The 25,744-nt window shown below is 38.9% G+C and overlaps 1 non-coding gene across 1 annotated transcript; it reads right to left on the reverse strand.

Annotated features, from left to right (window-relative positions):
* Nucleotides 1-4,144: 4,144 nt before the first annotated feature.
* Nucleotides 4,145-4,251, reverse strand: LOC141609682 (small nucleolar RNA R71). Its single transcript, XR_012527602.1, has one exon. It is a non-coding gene; the product is annotated as a small nucleolar RNA R71 (small nucleolar RNA).
* Between the last annotated feature and the right edge of the window lie 21,493 nt (nt 4,252-25,744).

Consider the following 25,744-nt stretch of genomic DNA (forward strand, 5'->3'; position numbering starts at 1 on the left):
CTTCAAATTTACACTCGCAGACCTTCAAATTTACACTTAAAATACTACATTTACACTCGTAAAACACCACATTTACACTCGGTAACATGTCAAGATTATATAATTTCAAATTGTAGAAAATTGCCTAAAAAATCAAATTTACACTCTTAAAGTACTACATTTACACTCGCAAAACATCAAAGTTACTCTCGTAAAATGTTAAAATTATATAAATTCAAATTTTCCGTCACAAAAAATCAAATTTACACTCTTAAAATATTACATTTACACTCGCAAAACATCAAATTTACACTCGTTAAATGTTAAAATTATAAAAATTCAAAATTTCCGTAAAAAAAAATCAAATTTACACTCTTAAAATATTACATTTACACTCGTAAAACATCAAAGTTACCCTCGTAAAAAGTTAAAATTATATAAATTCAAATTTTCCGTCATAAAAAAAATTACACTAAAAAAATATCAAAGTTACACTTATAAAATGTTAGAGTTACACTTGTAAAAAATTTTGCATACAAAACCGACTAAAAAAACCAAAGTTACACTCATAAAACTCATACAACATTACATTTACACTCATAAAAACTAAAACTCAAAATTTATTAATTAGGGCTAGAGAGAGAAAGAAAATTTAATGAGTGTATAGAAATTTGATTAGTGATATTTTTTTTTTCAATCTCAACCATCCATCTCAATCCAACCATCCACATTTTTTTCCTTTTCTTTTTAATAGCCCTTAATCAATTTCATCTCAACCATCCATTGAGTCCATCGAAAGGCCCTTAGAGGGACTTATGGACTCAATGGGAGAGGAGGACTCATTAGAACTCCTCTCTCTCTCTCTCTCTCTCTCTCTCTCTCTCTATATATATATATATATATATATATATATATATATATATATATATATATATATATATATATATATATATATATATATATATATATATATATATATATATGACCTCAACCAGATGCTACTACCAACAAACCAAACATTAACATCATCATGATCATATAGACGTACCCCACACCACATTACATATACTCCAATCACTTCCATTCAACCCAAAAATATACTTCATCCGACATATACTCAGAGGCATACAACAGATAACGATCCCTTGACACCTCGACGTGACCGGCTCAAGTTGTAAGGGCAAACATTGCGGCCTTAGGACGTCTTCCAAGCCTTTGCGGTAGCTCCAAACAACTCCTACACGGATTCATTTTATTAACACTCTCTAAGTTCATTGTGTTCATTGGTTACAGGTTCTAAAATTGTCGCTCTAATACCACTTTGTAACACCCCCACATACTAAGGTGCCTTACCAAGACCACCCTAGCACATGGAGACGCTACCATCGTGGTTGCCCGATGTTAGTATATCAAAAGTAACCATTCAGAAACATTTATTAAAGTATAAAGTTTAACTATTACACCGTCTCAAACAAATACCAAAATAAAAGTGTATAAAATCTCAATACAAAGAATTCCCAAAACTTCTAAACTTGTGACAGTGGAAGCTAGGCTCGAAGTGATGACATCTCATCTCGTCCCAGTAGCTAAAGACAACCATCACCTGTCACATCCTGCTCACAATCCCCGAATGTATCGCCACAGTTTTACAAAATAACAATGGGGTCAGTTCACTGCATAATCAAGATAAGCAAAATACGAGAATAACCATGACAACAACTTTACCATCATCTCCATTCCTAATCATTTCCCATAACTGACAACAAACTAAAGTGTGTAGTCCTGCTAGATTACTGCCGTTACAGATAATCCACAGCGCCAGTGGGGGCTGTGATGTGACTCATATTTGTGCTCATTTAGTCCCTGAACTAGCCTAGTTCCTATGCTATTTAGTGCTATTTAGGGTCTTTTCTTATCTTTAGTTCCCCACTTTGCATATTCTTTGAGGTTCTGTGTCGTTGGTAGGAGAGGATTGCTAACGTTGCACTTTTGGAGCAAAGTAGAGCTAAATGGATTACATCTAATAACCAAGCATCAAAGAGGAGACCATTACTAAATGCCTAAGTGAATAAATGAAGTAGAAATGGGCAATGATGAAGAGCCCCACGACCTACCCACGATCCCCACGGATCCTTGGGCAGTCAAAGAAGAAGAAGAAGAAGAGCTGAACAAAGATCCGGACATCTCAAGCATTGATCCGGGCGTCTCAGCCCTCAATCCGAGTGTCCTGAGCCCAGGTCGGGTGCCTCAAGGCTCAACCCGAGTGTCTCAACCTCAGGTCGAGCAGATAATTGGCTAGAGCGAGTTTGCTTCAATCCACAATCAGGGCGGCTCTCTCTATGACTTGCAAAGCACTAATCATCTTCTTAGGGACTTAATCGTCATTTATGCCCTTAGTTATCCTAATACTTGTACTTAGTATAAATACCCCCATTGTGTGAGGGGATTAATAACCAAGTTTTCCTAGTTAGAATATAGCATTAATCAAGTTGTAATCTCCTAATCCAATATTAATCAAATCTTAATTCCTCTTTAATCCTTGAAGTGTCTTAGTTTTAGTTTGGGTAATTTGAAGATTATTTGGGTTTATTGAAGACTTGACAACACTTCATTATTCATCAAGTGTTCTTCTATTACTGTTTTCTTATTAATTGGATCATCCTTAATTTGGTATAATCCTTTTTACCCTTACTTATTTATTTACTCATTTACCATGTTTAACTTTGCTAATATGATTGACACCTTCATTAGCATGTTTATCATAGTCATGAGTGAGTAGTCTCCTAGTTAGGGTTAATGGGAGATTAGGGGAACTATATCATGGGGGTAGATCCATACTTAATCTAATATGTTATCATATCATTTCTTGCTTGTTGTAGTGTTAGCTGATGCACATATTATGCTTGATGAAATGCTAGACTATGAATCCTTGCATTAATTTACCCATCCCTTATCTATTCAACAAGACTTGTAAGATATAAACTAACTCGATTCTTGTTAGACCATGCATAGAAGTGAATAGGAAGAAAGTAAGTTGACTTTTAGGTGTTGTACAGCCTAGACGACTCGGCTCCGGGACCCAAATCTTTTTATGAACCGTAAGACATAAACTAACACGGTTCCTCTACAACAATAATTGCTTGCAACTATGAAAACATGTTTGTATGATCACCACCATGAATCCCCTATGAACCCATGACACCCTAGTGCCATAATATATTGTTTACAAACTCCCACTTTATTTACTTGTTTTGCTTTCATTTCTTTACATTTGATTGTTATAGTAGAGTAGCTTGATACCGCATATCTCAACTCAATTTGTGACATCCTAAGACATAGCTTTTGACAACCGATAACTTAATTCAATACCCATCCTTTGGGATCCGACCTTTACTTACCACTCTACTAAGATTAGTTTGTTTAGTTATAAATATTGTTTTGGTTGGTTAACTTAGACGACAAAGTTTCGAACCGCATAAAAAATGGCGCCGTTGCGGGGAATGGTGTTTAATTGAATTGTTGTCTTTTGTTATGTTTAGTTTTGTCTTTCTTAACCTTGGGGAAGTCAAATTCCTCAAGGTAGTTTTAATTGTTTTCTAGTTGTTTGCTTTTTGCATGTCTAGGAGATCACAAGGTAGACATTTGGCTTTTGATCCCGAAATTTAAAGATCTTTGACCAATCTTAGAAGAACCGCTAGAGGGGCTTCAACAAGTTTGGGTATTGGAGAACTTGTGGACGTCGGTATTATCCAATCGGATAGTGTTGTGTTTACCAACCCTTTTTCAAGAGAAGGAGAAGAGAACCCAATTGAAAACCAACCCACAATGCCTAAATTTTCATCTCATTCCGTACCTACCGAGGAGAACCTACTAAATGGTACTCCAACACCACCTCACTTAAACGGTAATTTCATTGCCAAATCCGCATTCATACAACTAGTTGAGAGAAGCCAATTTGGAGGGATGCCTAGTGAAGATCCTCATCTACATATGGAGACTTTTTGTGACCTAAGATCAAATTCGATGGGTGTTGTTTCCTTTTTCCTTGATCGGTGCCGCAAAGCAATGGTTAAAGAGCCTAGACAAGTCTACCCTTGGTATTGATTCATGGTAGAAGTTATCACTTACTTTCTACAAGAAATTTTATCCTCCGGAGAAGACTAACATGTTGAGAGCCCAAATAATCGGATTCAAGCAAAGGGATGAGGAATCATTATATGAAGCATGGGAGATATTTAAGGATACTTGTCGCTCTTGTCCACACCATGAAATTAGTGAGTGGTTCCTTGTTCAACAGTTTTGGAATAGCTTAAATGAAGACTCGCAAAATGTGCTTAATATGGGCTCCAATGGGAGGTTCACCGAAGTTGATGACAACCAAACAAGGGGCAAAATCGAAGAGATGGCGGTTCATAATTTCTAATATAATAGGCCTCGAAAGGCCACTAGAGGAGAACATTATGTGGTGGATTCGATCACACAATTGGGTGCTCAACTAAGTGCTCACATCGACACTATGAACTTGAAGTTTGAGAAGGACATGTCTAAGCTTGATGAAGCTTCCAAATCACCCAAACAACATGTCAATGCTGTGATGGCATCATCCTCAATCCCAAATGGAGTATGTAAAATTTGTGGAACCTTGGGACTTGATCAAAACGAATGTAGGGGAACAAATGAACAAGTGAATTCTTTCCAAGCATACAAGAATGGCACCCCTTATTCCAACTACTATAATGAGAATACCAAATTCCATCCAAATCTCTCATACACCACCTCCAATGAGAAATCCTACTCAAAGACTATACTACAATCAACCCAATGACCAAGCTTTTGATGTTAAAAAAACGGTCCTCCAAATGCAAAAGAGCCAACAAGATTTCTTTTCTGAAATGCAAAGGGATAGCCAAGCCAAAGAAACCACCATCAACAATATCCGTGTTCACACCAAAATGTAGGAGACTCAATTGTCTCAATTGGCCTCTTCTAGCTCCCAAAGACAAAAGGGACAATAACCTCCTCGAGGTAATCCTCCCACAAGACATGAGACCATCAATGCTATCCACTTGAGGAGCGGTACTATATTTGAGGGACCAAAGATGCAAATTGAAGAAGGAATTGTTAAGGAGAATGACAAGTCAAGTGATGTGATTGAACCACTAAGGAGGAATCCTAAGGTTGTAGAAACAACAACCAACGACCAATCAAAGAAAAGTAATGAAGAGAAGGCTAAGGAAATTGAGAAAGAGACTATTATGATTAGACTCCCATTCTGAAGTCGCCAAGCTAAGCCTAAGTGTAGTGTAAACCCTATGGACAGGCAACAATGCTGCTGGACCTTGTAGGACACCTTAAAAATATCAAATGACCTTGAAAAATTCTGAAACTTTATGACAAATAAGATTTAATATTGGTCTAAACTGTACCAATTTTCATGAATTTTGAAGGAATCTAAGTATTTTTAAACTCAACTGAAACAGCCTGAAATCCTGAGATTGCAGACCAACTGACTCAACTGGTTTTGTGACTTGTTTGAGTGACAAAAGGATATAGTTAAGACCCTAAATTCCCATAGAATACTCACAGGAAATCTAAGATGATAACTTAACAAGTTTCAGACTCAAATCCACAGCTAAGCACAGCATTAAAGTTTGAACTTTGCTCAACACAATTAAACTGAACCACAGATAGACACAGGTTCAACATAATAATGCCAAACCGACTTTGATCAATTAACCACAGAGATCACAGGTTAATCACCAGGCCAGGTTTCCAAACTATAGTTTAATCATAAGTTTGAAAGAAATGAGAGAAGTCTCAAGTCTAATTTTCATTCAAAAAATAATCTGCCTGAAACAGATGAGACACATGTCCTTATATAGGCCTTGTCTTTGCATTAACATTCGAGACCCTAGCATCGAATGGTCCAGAATTAATCTAAGATGAATACAAACAACATAAATTATCTTACAAGCTGGTAAATAAAGTGAACAAGTGAAAACAAAAGCAAATGGGTAAAACAGACTGAAATAAAGCATGGTTGCAGGCTGTCACTATCAGTTGTCCTCCTGTGCACAGTTTGCTGTTCATTTGGTGGCTAGCCGAAGTCAAGTCTTCTTCTTGTTATCTATGGCAGACTTTGTGGAAAAAGTTGCAGCAACTCTTTTCAAGGAGCCACACAAATGCCTGACTAAATAAGGAAATGTTGCTTTATGCTTTAACTTGAACATGTGACTGCCTTGCTTTCCTTTTGCTGGAATTTCTACTGAATTATATTGCATTTTAGGATGACTGGTAGGATGCTTAGGGAGCTAGCTTGGACTTTCAGTTGAGGCCTGCCTCAGCAGGCCATATAGGCAGCTGATAACTGGACCTGGTGAACCTCTTGACTAGTAGAGTTGGGGGTGGTTCAATGGGTGTTACTAGGACTTGGACTGTGGCCTGGTCAGGATTGGGAGCCCTTGATTCAGCTCCTACTGCACTATGTTTGATGAGTAACTTTGAAAGTTGATGGAGATTGTGAAGAACTTAGAAGTTTCTATACCATTCACGGAGCTAATCCATCATGTTCCGGCCTATGCAAAGTGCATGAAAGATATCCTTACCAAAAAGAATTCCATCCGAAAATTAAAACCATTGTAAACTGGATCCATAACAAGGCTGATAGACTGTGGATCAAGTGGGTTAATGTTATATACATAAAAGATCAGAACTGCCAGGAGTATACTCCCCCTGCTGACAGTACTTGGGTCTGGAAGAATATATGCAAAGTGAAAGATAAACTCAAGGATGGTTTTGTGAATGGAAGCTGGGACCATCATCCTAAGTGATATACAATTAGGAGTGGCTATGACTGGCTCTACCCAGAACAGGCTGCAAGAGTATGGTCTTCTATTGTATGGAACAATTAACATGTTCATAAGCATTCGATGATTAACTGGTTGATGATGCATAATGGGATGAATGTTATGGCGAAGCTATTCAAAATAGCCTGATGCAATAATGATCTATGCATAATGTGTGAGGATCAGACTGAGAATATGGAACATGTGTTCTCTGAATGTGTGTATAGTTGCAGAATAAAAGTTCACTTGCTTCAGTGGTTTGGACGGAGCATCCCTGATACTGTCACTCTAGCTACTGAACACAAGAATTCAGTCCTTTGGAAATCAAGAGCCAGTATTCTTACAGCTTATCATTATTATGTTTGGTTACAAAGAAACAATGCAAGAATAAATGGTTGTCTGATGAGGCCTGAACTGGTGGCTAAGAGAATTGAGGATGATGCAGTTAGATGGATTAAAGCTAAGTTTGGGGGTGCTAATGTTGGCCTTGGATGGCTATGTAATCAGGCGAGTTAATTAGATAGATCTTTTGCGATGTGGGGGGCTCGAACCCTTCACTTGGTTGTAATTATTGGAGAGTTTATATATATATATATATATATATTTACATTTTCACCCAAAAAAAAGGTGAGTAGTGCAATTCTACAAGGGAATTCCCCTCCAAAGCTCAAAGATTCAGGAAGTTTCTCCATTCCATGTACCATTGGAGATACCACCATCAACAAGGCACACTATGTGATCTAGGTGCAAGTGTGAGTGTCATGCCATACTCGGTATGTGAAAGGATAGGAGTGGGAGAGCTCAAGTGCACCAACATGACCTTACAAATGGCGGATCATTCTACAAAGAAACCACTAGGAGTATGGGAAGATGTGACCTTAAGAGTTGGAAAGTTCTTCATACCGGTAGACTTTGTCATTGTCGTTATGGAGGAGGATTCTAACATTCCAATCATTATAGGAAGACCATTCCTACACACCGCCGGAGTGGTCATCTATGTGAAACATGGAGAGCTCACACTTGAAGTAGGTGATGAAACAATCACCTTCAACCTTGATAAGACCATGAGAGCTCCCAATCTGTTTGAGCCATGTTTTATGGTTGATCACTATACTCAGAAGGGTGACAAGAAGAAGGTAGAATCCCAATTCAAAGAATAAGGAAAAGATGAAAATCTCAAAGAGAAGGGCAAAGACACATCGCCCAATTGGAAGAAAGTTATTGATGATGTTCAAATGGCTCTATTTGGGGAGCATGAAATTTTTCACAATAAGAATGAGAGCTTGCAAAGCTCACCCACAACAATTTTTTATGAAGGCCTCATTGGCCATGATAACAAGGAAGGAGAGTTTCTCTCGTCAACTCATGATCCACCCTACATAGGGGAGAAAGCAATGGAAGTTTATGGTCTATGGGACGATGAATTTGAAGGATTGGTTAATCGTTACATTGGGAATGCTATGACTCTAGACCAAGGCTTGATGTATCCTTGTCAACACTTTGACTTGGACTACCATAATGGAGACAATAATATGCATGGCTCTATGCAAGACCTTTACCATGAGAATGAACAAGCCTTTGACTACTTCTACAAGGTGTTGAGCAACATCAACAACACCTTGGCTTTGCCCCATTGACACCTCTCACAAGAAGGAGAGTTTGGTGGAGTCCTCCCTAAACCACCATTTGTAAATATTTTAACCTCTTAACTTGAATTTCATTTAACTTGTACATTACTCATTTTTGCATTGCATTTTACATGCTTTGTTTGACGGATTTGCATAACATGAGAGCAAGTGAGGGAGGGATTTTAATGTGCTTCAATTATGTAGTGTTTGATGATCAAGTGTGGGGAAGCACATGCCTAGGCTAACCAAGCCTTTGTAATGCTACCCAAGAAGAATTGAAGAAGAAAAAGAATAAGAATTGACACAGGGTGAAGACCCACGAGCAAACCTAAGCTCGTGAGGACTGAGAAAAGACTGCAAAATGAGAATCTGCTAGGTGAAAGAATCTGCCCGAGCCGACTTCACGACGAGCGAGCCAATGCTCGGGACGCCCGTCCTCAGCTCAAGTCGTGGGGACAAGAGGGGTCGTTTATTGTCAAATTTGCACTGGAGTAAAAATCTGCTCGTCTCCAGCTTAAGTCGAGCGAGCAACTGAAAATCCGCCCGACGTGTTGGTGAGACGCCCGTCTCCAAAGCTCTCCTGAAAATTAATTTTCCACTGCTCAAAAATCCGCCCGAATTACCCTTGAGCCGCCTATCCCGACCTGTTATATCATATAACAGGGTACGAAAACACTCCTTCTTCATTTCATTTCACTTCATTCAAACACAAACACCATTATTTGACTCACTTCAACCTTCAAACCTTCATCCAAAAACAACAATCTCTCATCCAAATTCATCCAAATCCAGTCTAAACTTGCTCAAAACAAAAACAAATCACTCCTTCATCAACATAAGACCATTCAAACATCAATTTCTTCAAAAAAAAATTCAATCAGTTTCTCTAGGGTTGGTGACAATTCGAAAAACCCCAAATTGATTGGGCATTCAATTGAAACTTGAAGAAAGAAGCATTCAAGCATTAACTTGGTGTGCTGATATAAGAAGGAAAGCAATGGTAAGGGCCAAGGGAGGAATCAAGACAACAAAAACACCAACATTGTCTAAAAGACAACAAGCTCTAGCATCCAAAGCAATGGTTTTGGTACAAGGGGAGCAAGCTACTACATCAACTATCAATGCTATTGAGGAAGTTACTAATTCTATCCCGGAAGTGGAACAATTAAAGAACTATCCGGAGGTAACTTTCTTATCCGATAAGCATAATAATGCATTCCAATCCCTTGCCAAGAAAAAGATTCTAGCTACAAAATTTATATGTCAAGATGCTTTGAGAAATTTGGGTGTCCTTGACCAAACAAAGTCATTTTTCGAGTCTATGGGGTTAGCAACCCTCTTTGAAATGAATGAATTGACATACCCCTCCTTGACTTTAGAGTTCATTAGCTCCTTGAGGGAATATAATATTGAGACTCGAGATTATGTAGAATTCCGTCTCGAGAACAAGACTAGAACGATGCTCAAAGTTGAATTTGGTGAAATATTTGGGCTTCCATACCATGACCGGTTCAAAATGAAACCGTTTGAATTTTATGTCGAACCAATTTGGCTAGCTATCTCCGGTCGTAAGTTCACTAGTTTCAAAGAATGCCATGCCTTGTACATTCATCATCCGGGTATAAGGTGTTGGCACAAGTTCGTAGCAAACACTTTGATTAGTAGGAAAGATGCCAATCACTTGACAGAATTAGACTTTGTTTACCTTGAGTCTTTCTTAAATGTTGGTGGAAAACCTAAGAGCGATTATAATGTTCTTTAACTATTGATAAAAAGATGGTTGGAAATTGAGAAGGGGAAGGAAGGTGCGGCCTTTATTGTTAATGGAGGCTTCGTAACAAGGTTGGAAAGACATTTTAACTCGGATTTCAATAAGGATAACACTTATAAATCGATTAAGGGAAGCCACCTTCTTGACATGAGCAACATGATTCAAAGGTTCCAATGGGTCAAGCACTATAACTTGGACCGTAACTATGAGTGGCTCATCAAGGATGCCAAGTTTATTGTCTTAACGAGTAATATTTGTCGCATCTCCACCCGCCGAACCATCTACCTCATCCCCGTTTCCGAGCAAGCCGAGACCATCATCAAACAACAACAACAACAACAACAACAACCAAGAGATGAACCCTCCTTCTCTTCCATTGTTACACTGCCTTATCCCTTTGCCTACCAAGAGTTCAAAGCTAATGGTGCTACGGCGAGCAATGACTACTTGACCCAACTAATGCAACACATGCATAAAGAAGCTCACAAGTACCGGGTGAATGCATATTACGCCCAATATACACCTCTCTACCATCTTGCTAGGCAAGGACTCATTGATCCTTCGGTTCTTTATCGGATTAGGTGGATATGAAAGTGTTCTTTACTAATGCTTCTCAAGATGAAGAATGGGATACAAGGGGAGAGGAGGAAGTTAATGATGGGAGCGGGGAAGGTAGTGGGTCTTGCCAAGATGATGATGAAGAAGAGCAAAGTTCAAGTGAAGAAAATGATGGTGAAACCTCTGGTTCCATGGAGGTAGATGATGATGATGATGATGATGATGATGATGTCACGATGAGTGACAATTGATGGTTGACAAAGCATGAAAGAGGGCATTATAATGCGGGGTTGATCACTTATGCTAGTACCAACCTATTCCATTGTGAGTCTCCTACCCCTCTTTTTTCTTTGTTTTTGTCTCTGTTTTCATGGCTTGTATAATATTTAACTTGCACCACTTTAAGAGTTATTTCAGGCTCTTTGTCGTTTTGAGTTTGGAGTCCTAGCACCACTCAAAGGACTCTCACCTCGGTCACATTGAGGTGTTTATCTTTTGTCTCCCACTACAAGAATCCAAAATGAAAATCTTCATTTATGCATTGCATTTCATGCCTTGTGAATTAACTTCCCTTTTCTTTTTTGCACTAGCAATAGTGTTATGTCCGGTTTGAGGAATTTCAATCATAAGGAATGCGAGTTAATTCAAATTATCTCTCCGAACAATAGAAACATGCATCATCTAGTATATATTAGCTTATATCACTTGAATATATTTATCACATGTACATATCTCACATATAGCTTGCATTTAGTGTAGAATCATGCATCATTCATTTCATTGCATTTGCACAATTCCCTATTGTTTTGTCCATTCGGGACAATGTCCATTCTAAGTGTGGGGATGGAGAATTCTAACACCTTCTAACTCAAAAATTTCAAAAATGATAAAAATTTGAAAAAAATTCAAAAATTCAAAAACATGTTCTTCCTTTTGTAGTACAAAAATGTATATATTGTATATATTTGTTTGTTTATGTTCACTCCTATTACATTGGACCGACTACGCCACCTCTGAGAGATGAGGAATATGAAGACCGCATGGTATGATCTTTCTAAATCTCATTTTTCCTCTCTATGTTAATGACTATGTGGCTTCTTTTTGTTTGATGCGGTACAAACCAACGTGATTCTAAGAGTTGAAATTAGATTATATGGCATACTAGTTATAGTAGTATTTGCATAAGAGTTGTATATATGTTAGTTGCATGATGGAATGTTGTTGCATTTTAGAAAAAAATTTGTGAAAATGTCTAGTTCGGAAGCTTGACAAGTGTATATAGTCCCTTATAGATAATTTTTCTCCTTGAGACTTTGTTTGCTAGAATACCCTCAAGACACTCTAGAATGTGTCATACTAGTATGTTTTGACCCATGGACTATGGCCTAGTCAAGAGTACCTTGTGGTGTGATGACTCCTTGGCTACCGTTTATTCCAAGGTGACCCTTGATGCCATACGACAGTTCTTCCATTACTATCATCATGTTTTGCCAATATAAAAGGGAATGTGCACAAAAATCTCCAAATTGAGTTCAAGTACAAAAATGAAAATAAAAAAGTTTGCACAAAATTGCATCAATGAAAATAGGAGCAAAAATAGTCTCCTAAGTTTCAATAAAAGTACCTTTGCTACAAAATGGGGTTACTTTGAAAATGTTCAAAAAGAATGCAAAAGAAATTGCCAAGTATCAAATTGTCAAACATCATAAGTGGCAAAAAAAATATTCTCAAAAGTCAAATACCACAAGAAATTGGGGGGAAACAAAACAAAACCAAACTACCATTGTGAAACTCAAACATATTGATCCCTTTTATACATTGATGATCTTTTCTTTGTTGCATGTTGGAGAGGGGACGACCCTTCTTCTTGTCTAGGCAAGAGGGGAACTTCCATGATCCTACAGTGTTTCTAGCACCTTAGGGAGCCTACTCTTGGACAAAATCATTTAGCGATTGAGGATAAAAGTACCCTAGTTTAACACAACTTGGAGATGATTTGTTGATATCCTATTTGACTTAGTAGCTTGGAGAAATAATATCTACAATGGAATGTGGACCCTTTGATTGCGTCCTCTCTAGATGAGGAAAGTGGCTATTCTTTTTGTAGATGCATCATTACTTGTGTTTTGTGCTTAAATGCTTGGATGTAAAGCCATTTTGGCAAGGGCCGCCTTATCTTGGAAGAAGGCATCTTACCTCATGGATGTCTTGTTGTGAGTTAAAGGGGTGGTGTGAGACCTGCTAATTGTCTCACATCGGCTAGTAATATTAATAAAGATCATAGTTTTAGTCACCTCTTTACACGGGACGAGCAAAGGTTTGGTTTGGGGATATTTGATATGACCCATATTTGTGCACATTTAGTCCCCCGAAGTAGCCTCTTTCCTATGCTTTCTAGTACTATTTAGGGTCGTTTCTTATCTTTAGTTCCCTACTTTGCATATTCTTTGAGGTTCTGTGTCCTTGGTAGGAGAGGATTGCTAACCTTGCACTTATGGAGCAAAGTAGAGGTAGATGGATTACATCTAATGACCAAGTATCAAAGAGGAGACCATTACTATAGGCCTAAGTGAATAAATGAAGTAGAAATGGGCAATGATGAAGAGCCCCACGACCTACCCACGATCCCCACGGATCCTCGGGCAGTCAAAGAAGAAGAAGAAGAGCTGAACAAAGATTCGGGCGTCTCAAGCATTGATTCGGGCATCTCATCCCTTAATCCGAGCGTCCTGAGCCCAGGTCGGGCGTCTTAAGGCTCAATCCGAGGGTCTCAACCTCAGGTGGAGCGGCTCATTGGGCAGAGCGAGTTTGCTTCAATCCACAATCTGGACGGCTCTCTCTAGGACTTGTAAAGCACTAATCTTTTTCTTAGGGACTTAATCGTCATTTAAGGACTTAGTTACCCTAATACTTGTACTTAGTATAAATACCCCATTGTATTAGGGGATTAATAACCAAGTTTACCTAGTTATAATTTAGCATTAATCAAGTTGTAATCTCTTAATTCAATATTAATCAAATCTTAATTCCTCTTTAATCCTTCAAGTGTTCTTAGTTTTAGTTTGGGTAATTTGAAATTGGCTTTATTGAATACTTGAAAACTCTTCATCATTCATCAAGTGTTCTTCTATTACTCTTTGCTTATTAATTAGATCATCCTCAATTTGGTATAATCCTTTTACCCTTGCTTATTTATTTACTCATTTACCATGTTTAACTTTTCTTGTCTATTTGAGCTCGGATTGTAAAACGTACGTCATTTCCTCATCCGGACTCTTATTAGAGTGATTCAAATGCCTAGATCACTTGATTTTTCGACGCTGTTTTATCTATCATATTTTCAGAGCAAAACAAGCAACTTTTAATTTGGTACCAAGCAATTTCTGTTGGGGTTGGTGTCCTTAACAGTTAGTGCAAGGACTTACAAACCTCTAAAAGGATCAAAGGGCATACTTTGGTATTATTATCAGTTGATCCACGTTTATCAATAACGGTTGGCTTGCTAGATAAGTTTGACGTTATTGTCATACAGATGGCGGTGATCAACTGGTCCCTAAAAGTCACACCTATAGGACACGTTCGAGAGACGTGACCGTATGAAAATACAGTCATGTAGATGCCAAATTTGACTAACCAGTTAGTCCGAGTTATTTGACTAGTAATTAGTCGAATATGTGATGTTGAGATATTATATTTAATACGGATTAAATATCATGGGCTAAGGCGAATTAACCGATTAATTCGAAATTAAATATAAACGAGTTATATTTAATTAATGTATATTGAATATAATTATACAATCTTTTTTGTTTTGTCGGACACGAATTAATAATTCAGCTAGCCCGTATTTTTAGCTGATGCCTTAATTTCCGATAACCGATAACAGTTTATAATTAAACCGCGTCGTATACACTTAGCGAGCTATGGACCGGATCACGAGTTTAAGTGAAGAGGAAATGGAAAGCCCATTTCTCTCTTACTCACTCGGTTTGGCCGAATGATACAAAGAGGGAGTCCCTCCTCTTTGTAACCTAATCATCATTTGAAACAAAAATTAGGGTTTCGAAAGAGCATTCTTCTCTGTAGAAACCGAGATCTCACATCTCAAGCAAACTCACATCAGTTCTCCCAATATTGCAAGGCAATCGGAGAACACGTTCTAGCACAAGGGCATATCTCGGACAAGGTCTTGGGTGCAACAATTAGGAGGGAATCTCATTTGATTTACTTTCTTTACGCCGCACTATAAGGACCCGAGGTTGATTCTAATTCCTTATCGTTTCTATATTGTATTTATGTTTTATGACGATATTCGCATGTTAAATTTACGTTATAGTCCTAAATTTAAAGGGTAGTATACGGATATTAACCCCCAAGTGGTATCAGAGCGAGGCCACGTGAATTTTTCCATGTGTTTTTCATAAAACTATCTTGAAACGATTTTTGTTTTGTCTAAAATTCCGTGCGGCTGCAGTAATTCTCACGGCAGATTTTTTTCTGTTATTGCTGCGTTTTTGTTGCATTGGGAACCGTGTCCTGTTTACACGGTTGATCTTGTTGTTGTTTTGTATCGAAAACCGTACCGTGACATGTTTTACACGGGTCATTTTCGTTTTGATATTATGCATATTGTTATTTTACACGATCATTATAACAATATGTTAATGTCTAGCATCTTGTAGTTTTGTTTTCAATCAGTTTTGATCAAAATAACGTTTGTTTTGTCTCGCCAAAACTGTTTCACGAGGGTTTGAAGTTTTCAGAGGTTTTTGCACTCGATCGACCAAGTTTTTAATCGATCGAGTGGTTTTTCTGACAAGTTTTTACTCGATCGAGTCCTTGTTGTACTCGATCGACTTGCTTTTAAAACCCCACTGCTCGATCGAGGAGTCCTCGTACTCGATCGAGCAGTATTGCTGATATAAGTCCTCGATCGACCACCAGTCCTGTCGATCGAGTACCTCCTGATTAGCATACCTCTCGATCGACTTGCAGTTCAGTCGATCGAGCCCTCCTGTCCCTCGATCGAGCACTTATGTCCCTGGATCGAGGGATTTCGTCTTTGACAGCTTTGAAAATTTGTTTCTTTTGATTTAAATTTTCTTTTGGCTTCAATATGTACTTTATACGGATATAGTACACTCGCTATGATTGTGAAACGGTTCACCACGTACCATTAAGTTATTTTAAAGCATACTTAAAGTAACGGATTGTAATGGATTAAAATTGAATGATAGAAGCGGTTTTATCACATGAATTTTAATCATTAAAAGGTGGTTTGGATAAATTTAACATAATTACGGAATTATGTCACGAATGAATTTGTTTTTAGTTGATGCATTTTCATTTATCGTTAATTATGAATGCCGTGAATGCTTTATATTACGTATTTATTTATTTTTACAATCAGTTGTAACTTAGTGTGGCCTTAGTAGAACGTGTTACCGTAATGATGGAACACGGTCTTGGTTGTATTTTGAGATCTCGTATCTCCGTTTTGGATTTTTCACTTGTAATTACAGTTTTTAATTAGAATGTAATTAGGTTTATATTTTGTAATTTTAATTGTAATTTTTGAGAAGACCAAAGACGGAGACCAGATGCTCACTCCCGCTACCTGGATCAAGATGGAACAACAAGACAAGCTTCTTGGGTCCAACGGTGGATTCCAAAGTTGTATTTTGTTCTTTTTATTAGGATAGGCCACACTAGGAAATTTTATTTACGTATTGCATTCATTTATTTAATTTATCGTAACGATAGTATGCATCATATTCCGCCTAAAAACCAAACCACCTAATAATTGCATGAAAACTGACACATATAGAGGTCACGAGTTAGTTTTCCTTGACATTCGTATGTCACACGTTTTTTAAGCCATCATCCAAATAAATTCATTCACGACAGACGCTAGTTATTCGTTCACTTAAAATGAATTATAATTTAGTTGATGGGATCTTCCTCGTATAAACAAAAATTGAGAACGGTCTTTATAGGTCAAACTCCAATGAGTCCCTTCTTCGTCGGTAGGCATAATATGACCCCTTCTACGTCGGGTAAGTTGGAACCGATTGACCTATTTTATCTCAACACTATGGTCACTCGTACGATCCTGTGACTATGGTGGACTATAGATAGGATTTCCGGAAATCTATCGACCAAGAGTTCTTCCAGAAGAATTAGCTAAACAGTTGGCTTATCAGTTTACAGAAATTGAGTCTTGGGATCACTTGTATCATTCTTGAGGGAGATCAATTATACAAGTGGGAGAGTCTACATGTTTAAAATGAATTTTAAAATAGACTTAAATCACCTCGATGAGTTGCTTATTTCGTTTTGTTTTTCTTTCTTTTTCAGTGTAGATCACGATTTTAAACTGCTAAACAACAAATGGCTGGTTCAAGTGATAACCCAATGCCAAGTGCCACATTGGACCGTGAGTCCTGGCTTAGGATCTTCATGAATCAGATGAATCGGTCTACTCGATCAAGAATGATGGATCCAACTTCGCGGACCGGGAGGCGGCATTACGGAATGCTTTGCCGCTGCGACGGGAAGCTCAAATATCTCTTGGAGCCCATCCCGCAAACCCGGGTCCCACGGCTAGAGCTGCTGAAGTCACCAAGTTTAATGATTTCTGTATGGAAGCGGGTGCGATTAAAAACGTACTCATTTTTGCAATGGAACCCAATTTGCAGAAACGCTTCATAGCCCATGGTGCAAACAAGATTTTCACCACGCTCACCAAGGAATTCTCGAAAGCACCGAGAATCGTGACCTATGAGCATACCACTCGCTTCTTTGATGCGAGACTCGAGAAGGGCCAACCGGTTAGCCCACACATTCTCGGCATGATTGAGAATGTCGAGAAGCCGGAGACCTTTAATTGTAACATCAGCGAGAACATTGTTATCGATCGCATACTTCACTCACTCCACGATGGTTATTCGCAATTTAGAGCGAATTACTATATGAATGATTTGAAGAAAACTCCCCATGAATCGCACTCCTTCTCGTACAGGGCCGAGAAGGACATGAAGTCCAGTGGGAGCATGAAACAGGATGTTCTCGTTGTGTCGAATAAAGGGAAGGGTAAGGGCAAAGCTCGGGCAAACCTAGCGAGAGGTAAGGCGAAGTTCAAGAAGTCGGGTTCAGGTAAGAGTGGGCCTGGTGAGTCGAGCACCTCATCAGGCGTGACAAAGAGCAAGAATGAAAACATGGAATGCCATCATTGCCACAAGACTGGGCATTGGAGACGCACATGTCCTGTTTATCATGAGGACTTAAAGGCAGGTCGCGTTAAACCTGTTGGTATGTCTTCCTCTTCTTCAACTTTTATTCATATGATTGAGATTAACCACGCAAGTTACGGAACTTGGGTACTTGATACTTGGTTGTGGTTCTCATCTGTGTAATCATGTGCGGGGCTCAAACATCGAACCCCTCGTAAAGGGTGAGGTGGACCTGCGTGTTGGGAATGGAGCAAGAGTAGCTGCCATCTCCAAGGGGACATATGTGATCCAGCTTCCTAGCGGATTCGAGTTGTCATTATATGACTGTTATTATGTTCCTAGTCTTTCGAAAAACATTATTTCGGTTTCGCACTTGATAAACTTGGTTTTTCATTTGTAATAGAAAATAATTCTTGCATTTTATCATTACACGATATGATTTACGGCAAGGCAGTCTCCATGAACGGAATTTATGTTTTAGATCAGACCACGGAAATATTACACGTAATGAATAAAAAGTTAAAGGTTGGTGACAAAGATCAAACGTATCTATGGCACTGCCGTATGGGACACATTAATGAGAAACGCGTAAAACAGCTCATCAAACATGGAGCTATCTCGGCCTTTGATTTTCAATCATTTGGCACGTGTGAATCATGTCTCATCGGTAAGATGACTCGGATTTCCTTCAAAGGTGTAGGAATGCGCGGCTGGCGACCTATTAGGACTCATACACACGGATGTATGTGGCCCTATGTCAATCACCGCACGAGAAGGCTATAGGTATTTCATCACTTTCACGGACGACTTAAGTAGATATGGCTATGTCTACTTAATGAAGCACAAAAGTGAATCCTTTGAGAAATTCAAGGAATACCAGAATAGGGTACAGAACCTATTAGGTAGAAAGATTAAAACTTTGCGTTCGGATCGTGGTGGCGAGTATCTTTCTCACGAGTTTGATCAACACTTCAAAGACTGTGGGATTGCCCTACAGTTAACTCCACCTGGAACACCTCAATTGAATGGTGTGTCCGAACGGAGAAATCGAACACTACTTGATATGGTTCGATCCATGATGAGTCACACGGTTTTACCCGATTCATTATGGGGTTATGCTCTTTTGTCGGCCGCTCTAATACTTAACCGAAGTCCGTCTAAAGCTGTTGACAAGACTCCATATGAACTATGGAAGGGAACGGTCCCTAACTTGTCCTTTATACGGGTTTGGGGCTGCGAGGCTTATGTCAAGTGGAGACCTGAAGATAAGCTCGGCCCGCGATCGGTCAAGACATACTTTATAGGTTATCCTAAAGGAACACGTGGTCATTACTTCTATTCGCCAACCGAACAACGTGTTTTTGTTGCGGCTAGTGCGACATTCTTAGAGAAGGAATTTCTTGAGAATGCAAAGAGTGATAGAACCTTCGACCTGTCGGAGATTCCAAAACCAAACACCGAGCAACCATTGGAGGAACCAATTCCTTCAATCCCGGCTGCGGTAAATATTCCCGAGGAACCTAGGAGGTCGGGAAGAGTCTCTATTCCTCCGGACAGATACATTGGTATGGTCGAGGAACATGATATAGACGACGTTCTACTCTTAACGAGTAGTGAACCCGCAACCTATAAAGGTGCCGTGACCAGATTCGACTCGAAACTATGGTTTGAGGCCATGAAATCCGAGATGGACTCTATGTATGAGAACAACGTGTGGGATCTTGTCGACTTACCTGCTAAGGTTCGTCCCCTTCAATGCAAATGGCTTTACAAGATAAAGCATTCTGTGGAAGGTCAACAAGATATCTACAAAGCACGACTAGTTGCTAAAGGTTTCACCCAAGTGCCAGGTTTGCACTACGATGAGATTTTTGCACCCGTAGTCATGCTGCGTTCCATTCGGATTATCTTAGCGATTGCCGCCTTTCATGACTATGAAATTTGGCAAATGGACGTGAAAACCGCCTTCTTAAACGGCTTTTTGGAGGAAGAGTTGTACATGGTACAACCCGAAGGTTTCATCGATCCTAAACATCCTAAGAAAGTGTGCAAGCTTAAGCGTTCCATTTATGGACTTAAGCAAGCATCAAGGAGTTGGAATCATCGCTTCGACTAAGTGATAAAAGAAAATGGATTCACTCGATCAGTCGAGGAACCATGTTTATATATCAAGTCGAGTGGGAGCAAGATTGTCTTCCTAATATTGTATGTTGACGACATACTCCTGATTGGGAATGACATACCTCTCTTAACTTCGGTGAAAGTATGGTTGAAAAACCATTTCCAGATGAAAGATCTGGGAGAGGCACAAAGAATTCTAGGCATCCGTATCTATCGAGATAGATCACGACGGATGCTATCTCTCGATCGAGTCTTACATAGACAAAGTCCTAGAGAGATTCAAAGCATGACTAACTCCAAGAAGGGTTCCTTCCTATGTCTCCGGGGGTGCATTTGAGCAAGTCTCAGGCACCAGAGACACCGGAAGAGAAAGAGCGCATGGCACGGATAACTTATGCCTCGGCAATAGGATCTATCATGTATACCATGATATGCACACGTCCCGACGTGGCATATGCATTGAGTATGACAAGTCGATTCCAACAGCAACCAGGTGAACCACATTGGTTGGCTGTCAAGAACATTCTTAAGTACCTACGGAGGACTAAAGATTGGGCATTGACTTATGGAGGCGATCAAAAGTCATGTGCGCAACCGTTCTGTGAGATGCTAGCTTCCAAACGGATCGAGATGACTCGAAATCTCGATCTGGATTCGTTTTTACTCTTAATGGCGCTGCATCACCGGAAGAGTTCGAAACAAACTGTTACAGAGATTCTACGACCGAGTCCGAGTACTATGCCGCGTCCGAAGCTACAAAGGAAGCGATATGGATGCGTCAATTCTTACATGGGCTATCCGTAGTGCCTAGTTCGAATGACCCGATCACCATCTATTGCGACAATAGTGGTGCCATCTTCCAAGCTAAGGAGCCAAAGTCTAGCAACAAGTCTAGACATGTACAACGGAAAGCTCATCTAATCCGGGATTACGTGGAGCAAAAGACAGTAGTGATAGAAAAGATTGCTACGGATGATAACATAGCAGATCCTCTCACTAAAGCATTACGACAAGATAAGCATGAAGGGCATGTTAATTCCATGGGAATTAAACGTGTTCCAAAGTTGTAGTACTCTTTTATGGATCAGATTCATCCTCTCTTGTACTCTATACGACATCATCGTTTTGATATTTTATATATATATATTTTGTTTTTCATGTGGAATTGTACGACAATTTTGAACACCACAAAGTGAACTGAACAAACATCATATCTTTTTAGTCCTTAATTGCCCACATGAGCTGATAACTCTGGCAATTATTTTGTGACGTTGGTTGATGGTGGGTTCAACGAGCCATAAGTCAACCGGTTGACTGACCAATCACAGAGGCGATTTATACGGATATTTCGTAGGACACACTTGTGACATCGACGTGGAGTCCTAAATGTTTTCTAACATTCGTTGCCCGGTCGTGGATAGGACTTCCATGGTGATCCTAAGAGTCGATTCTTTTGACTATCGACTGTCTCTTGAGACTACGGCAGATTTTGGGTGACTTTGGTTTCTTTCTCACGGTCATCCGTAACAGGGGGCCAAGTAGATTTTTTCTTGGTCATTTCATGCTGTGCATAGATCGGAAGGAGTCGAGTTGAAGGAAATATTCATCCTTTATCAGGTACTCGATATTTCTCGGGGCCACTCGAGGAGTCAGAATCGAAATGCATGGCCATGCTCGGATACGGATTCGTTTTATCAGTTAAGTTACTCTCTAGTCGGGGAAACCACTCTTGATACAGATCGATTGTAAAATACGACCTTTGTGGATCCGGATCTGCAAATTGTTTTACATTGAGTGGGAGAAATTTTAAATGAATATGAGAATCGGTTATCGCACATACACTTGTACGGACAAGTGGGAGTTTGTTGGAGCTTGTGTCCTCCAGTGAGTGCGGATAACGTCATTGCACATGCACTTGTACGGACAAGTGGGAGCTTGTTGGGGTTGGTGTCCTTAACAGTTAGTGCAAGGACTTACAAACCTCTAAAAGGATCAAAGGGCATACTTTGGTATTATTATCAGTTGATCCACGTTTATCAATAACGGTTGGCTTGCTAGATAAGTTTGACGTTATTGTCATACAGATGGCGGTGATCAACTGGTCCCTAAAAGTCACACCTATAGGACACGTTCGAGAGACGTGACCGTATGAAAATACAGTCATGTAGATGCCAAATTTGACTAACCAGTTAGTCCGAGTTATTTGACTAGTAATTAGTCGAATATGTGATGTTGAGATATTATATTTAATACGGATTAAATATCATGGGCTAAGGCGAATTAACCAGTTAATTCGTAAAATTAAATATAAACGAGTTATATTTAATTAATGTATATTGAATATAATTATACAATACTGTTTTGTCGGACACGAATTAATAATTCAGCTAGCCCGTATTTTTAGCTGATGCCTTAATTTCCGATAACCGATAACAGTTTATAATTAAACCGCGTCGTATACACTTAGCGAGCTATGGACCGGATCACGAGTTTAAGTGAAGAGGAAATGGAAAGCCCATTTCTCTCTTACTCACTCGGTTTGGCCGAATGATACAAAGAGGGAGTCCCTCCTCTTTGTAACCTAATCATCATTTGAAACAAAAATTAGGGTTTCAAGAGCATTCTTCTCTGAGAAACCGAGATCTCACATCTCAAGCAAACTCACATCGTTCTCCCAATATTGCAAGGCAATCGGAGAACACGTTCTAGCACAAGGGCATATCTCGGACAAGGTCTTGGGTGCAACAATTAGGAGGGAATCTCATTTGATTTACATTTCTTTACGCCGCACTATAAGGACCCGAGGTTGATTCTAATTCCTTATCGTTTCTATATTGTATTTATGTTTTATGACGATATTCGCATGTTAAATTTACGTTATAGTCCTAAATTTAAAGGGTAGTATACGGATATTAACCCACAATTTCCTCCTGTAATGGCTCCCTTCTTGTCATCCTGGCCCAACAACTTGTGGGAATTTATTATTGAGTCATGGGGATTGTCCTTTATAGCCCTAAAACTTGCTTTATTAAGATAAGGCCTTTAGCCTTGGTCTCTTCTTTTATTCTTGGTCGTTGGATGCAATTAATTTAGCTCTGTTTTACTCCGTTTAGGCAAGGTTAGTGCTCCTCTCCTACCAAGGACACCAAACCTCCTAGAATATGTATAATAGGAAGCTAAAGACAAGAAACGACCCTAATACAAACTAAAAGGCATAGGAATTAGTCTAGTTAGGGGACTAAATGTGCGTAAATACGAGTCACATCAAATATCCCCAAACCAAACCTTTGCTCGTCCCGAGTAAAGAGGTGACTAAAACTATGACCCTTATTAATATTACTAGCCAATGTGAGACAATTAGCGGGTCTCACTCCACCCCTTCAACTCACAACAAGATATCCATGAGGTAAGATGCCATCTTGCAAGGCATGGTGGGACTTCCCAAAATGGTGATACATCCAAGCATTTAAGCATAAAATACAAGTAATGGATGCATCTACATAAAGAATAGCCACTTTCCGCATCTAAGTGGCGGAAATCATCTAGAGGGGAAGCAATTTAAGGGTACACATTCCATCATAGATACTAGTTCTCCAAGCCACGTAGTCCAAGAGGATAAAACAAGTCACCTCCAAGTGGTGTTAAACTAGGCTACTTTACTCCACAATTGCTAAATGCTTTTGTCAAGGGCGATCAGATGGGGTGGAAGGATGATCCCTATGATATTAGTGGCATAAAACATGATAAATCTCAGATTCTCTACAAGTGTAAAGGCCAAGGATCATCCCAAGCTCAACAAGGCGGAATAACAAAAAGGTTTTGGGGAATGAAGTACTCAAGTCAATTAAAACAATAGTGGATTTGACTAGCATTCAAAATTTGGCCTCATTTCAACTTCTGCATTTCACATTTCAAAACTTTATGATGGGGTTTGTCCCTCATTTGCTAGCGTCCTTTGATTTCGCCAATCGCTTATTAGTCAACCGGTTAACCTCTAGACAATAGCTTTTCGGGACGATAGTCACTTTATCTTTGGGCGGTTGAATTCACAACTGTGTAGGGGCCCAATTCAATGGATCCCTCACCATAGCACATTGAAATGGTACGCCTCCATCAAATTTCTCAGCAATTTCAATAATTCAAAACATTTGAGGTTTTTTTTGGCAATCAAAACGATTCCACATGAAAAAACTTTTGAAATGAGCATTTTAAACTTATTAATGAAAGGTATTTTTGGGTTACTAAACCATGAAGTTAATCAAGGTCCCTTAGATAAGTGGATTAAGTCCATATCACATCATAAGGTTGGATAGGTGACTCACATGCAAACCCTTGACCAGGCTTTAGACCATGGGACAAAAGATACTACTATGACTCAACCTAGGGTGTCTTGATTGCATTCTAGTAAACAAAGACTCAAGGAGAAAAATTATCTACAAGGATCTTATATACACTTGTTAAGCTTCCCAATTAGACATTTCCACAAAATTTTCTAACATGCAAACTACATGCCATGATGCAACTAACATATATACAAATCTAATGCAAATACTTCTATCAACTAGTATGCCATATAAACTAAATTCAAGCTCCTAACAACATATAGGCACGAAAAACAACAACACAAAACTCCACAACTTCCTCATACACATATAGCCCATCCTCCTTATAAGTAAGAAGAAATGAAAGGGAGAAAGGATTAGAACAATTATACCATGCGGCCTTCTTATTTCCTTAGGATATGTTTCAAATGGAGTGGCGTACCTATATGAGAAGATTTTAATACACACAACCATATACAATTCTAAACTACTAAATGAATGAACATGTTTTTGGTTTTTGAAATTTTTTAATTTTTAGGGATTTTGTTTTTATAAAATTAAAAGCATATTTTTGAGATTTTTCAAGATGTTTATATGTTTTTGGAATAAAAATCCCACCTCCACTTTATTTTGGAGATGGTCCTTTATGTACAACGTAGGAGTAGAAATAAAAATGCAATGTATGAAATGAATGAATGCATGATCTATATAAATGCAACTATATGTCATATGTCACAAATGATGCAATTAAGCTAAACTAAGCTAAAGTGATGCATGGTTTCTATTAATATGAAAGCTAATTTGAATTCGCTTAGGACACTTATGATCAAACCTCCCCAAACCGAATCAAACACTATTACTAGTGTAAAAAGTAGGAGGTTTGGTCATGAGTGACTATGCATGAATGCAAAATGTATGCAACTAACTATATGAGATATGTATATTATAGTAAATGAGATGAGCTAATCTATATGAGCTAACTAGACTATTATGATGCATGATATTAATTTAAATGATAGCTAACTTGAATTAACTTGGAGTACTTGTAATCAAACTTCCCTAAACCACACAAAACATTGTTTCCAATGTGTGGACAAGAGCCCACCTACATGCTAAGCCAATCCATGGATGTACATCGGTCTGAAAGCCACGCTCGGCGGCGTAAAAGTGCTTTTGACAGGATCGATTTAGATCGGTCAATTTCGTCTCGGCAAGGGTCTCAAAACGATGTAAGAGATGTTTGGAGTTGCCACAAAGCATTTGTTGGATGCTTGGAACCCGTTTGAAT

The sequence above is a fragment of the Silene latifolia genome, chromosome 10 (genome assembly GCF_048544455.1).
Source record: "Silene latifolia isolate original U9 population chromosome 10, ASM4854445v1, whole genome shotgun sequence".
Lineage (NCBI taxonomy): Eukaryota > Viridiplantae > Streptophyta > Magnoliopsida > Caryophyllales > Caryophyllaceae > Silene > Silene latifolia.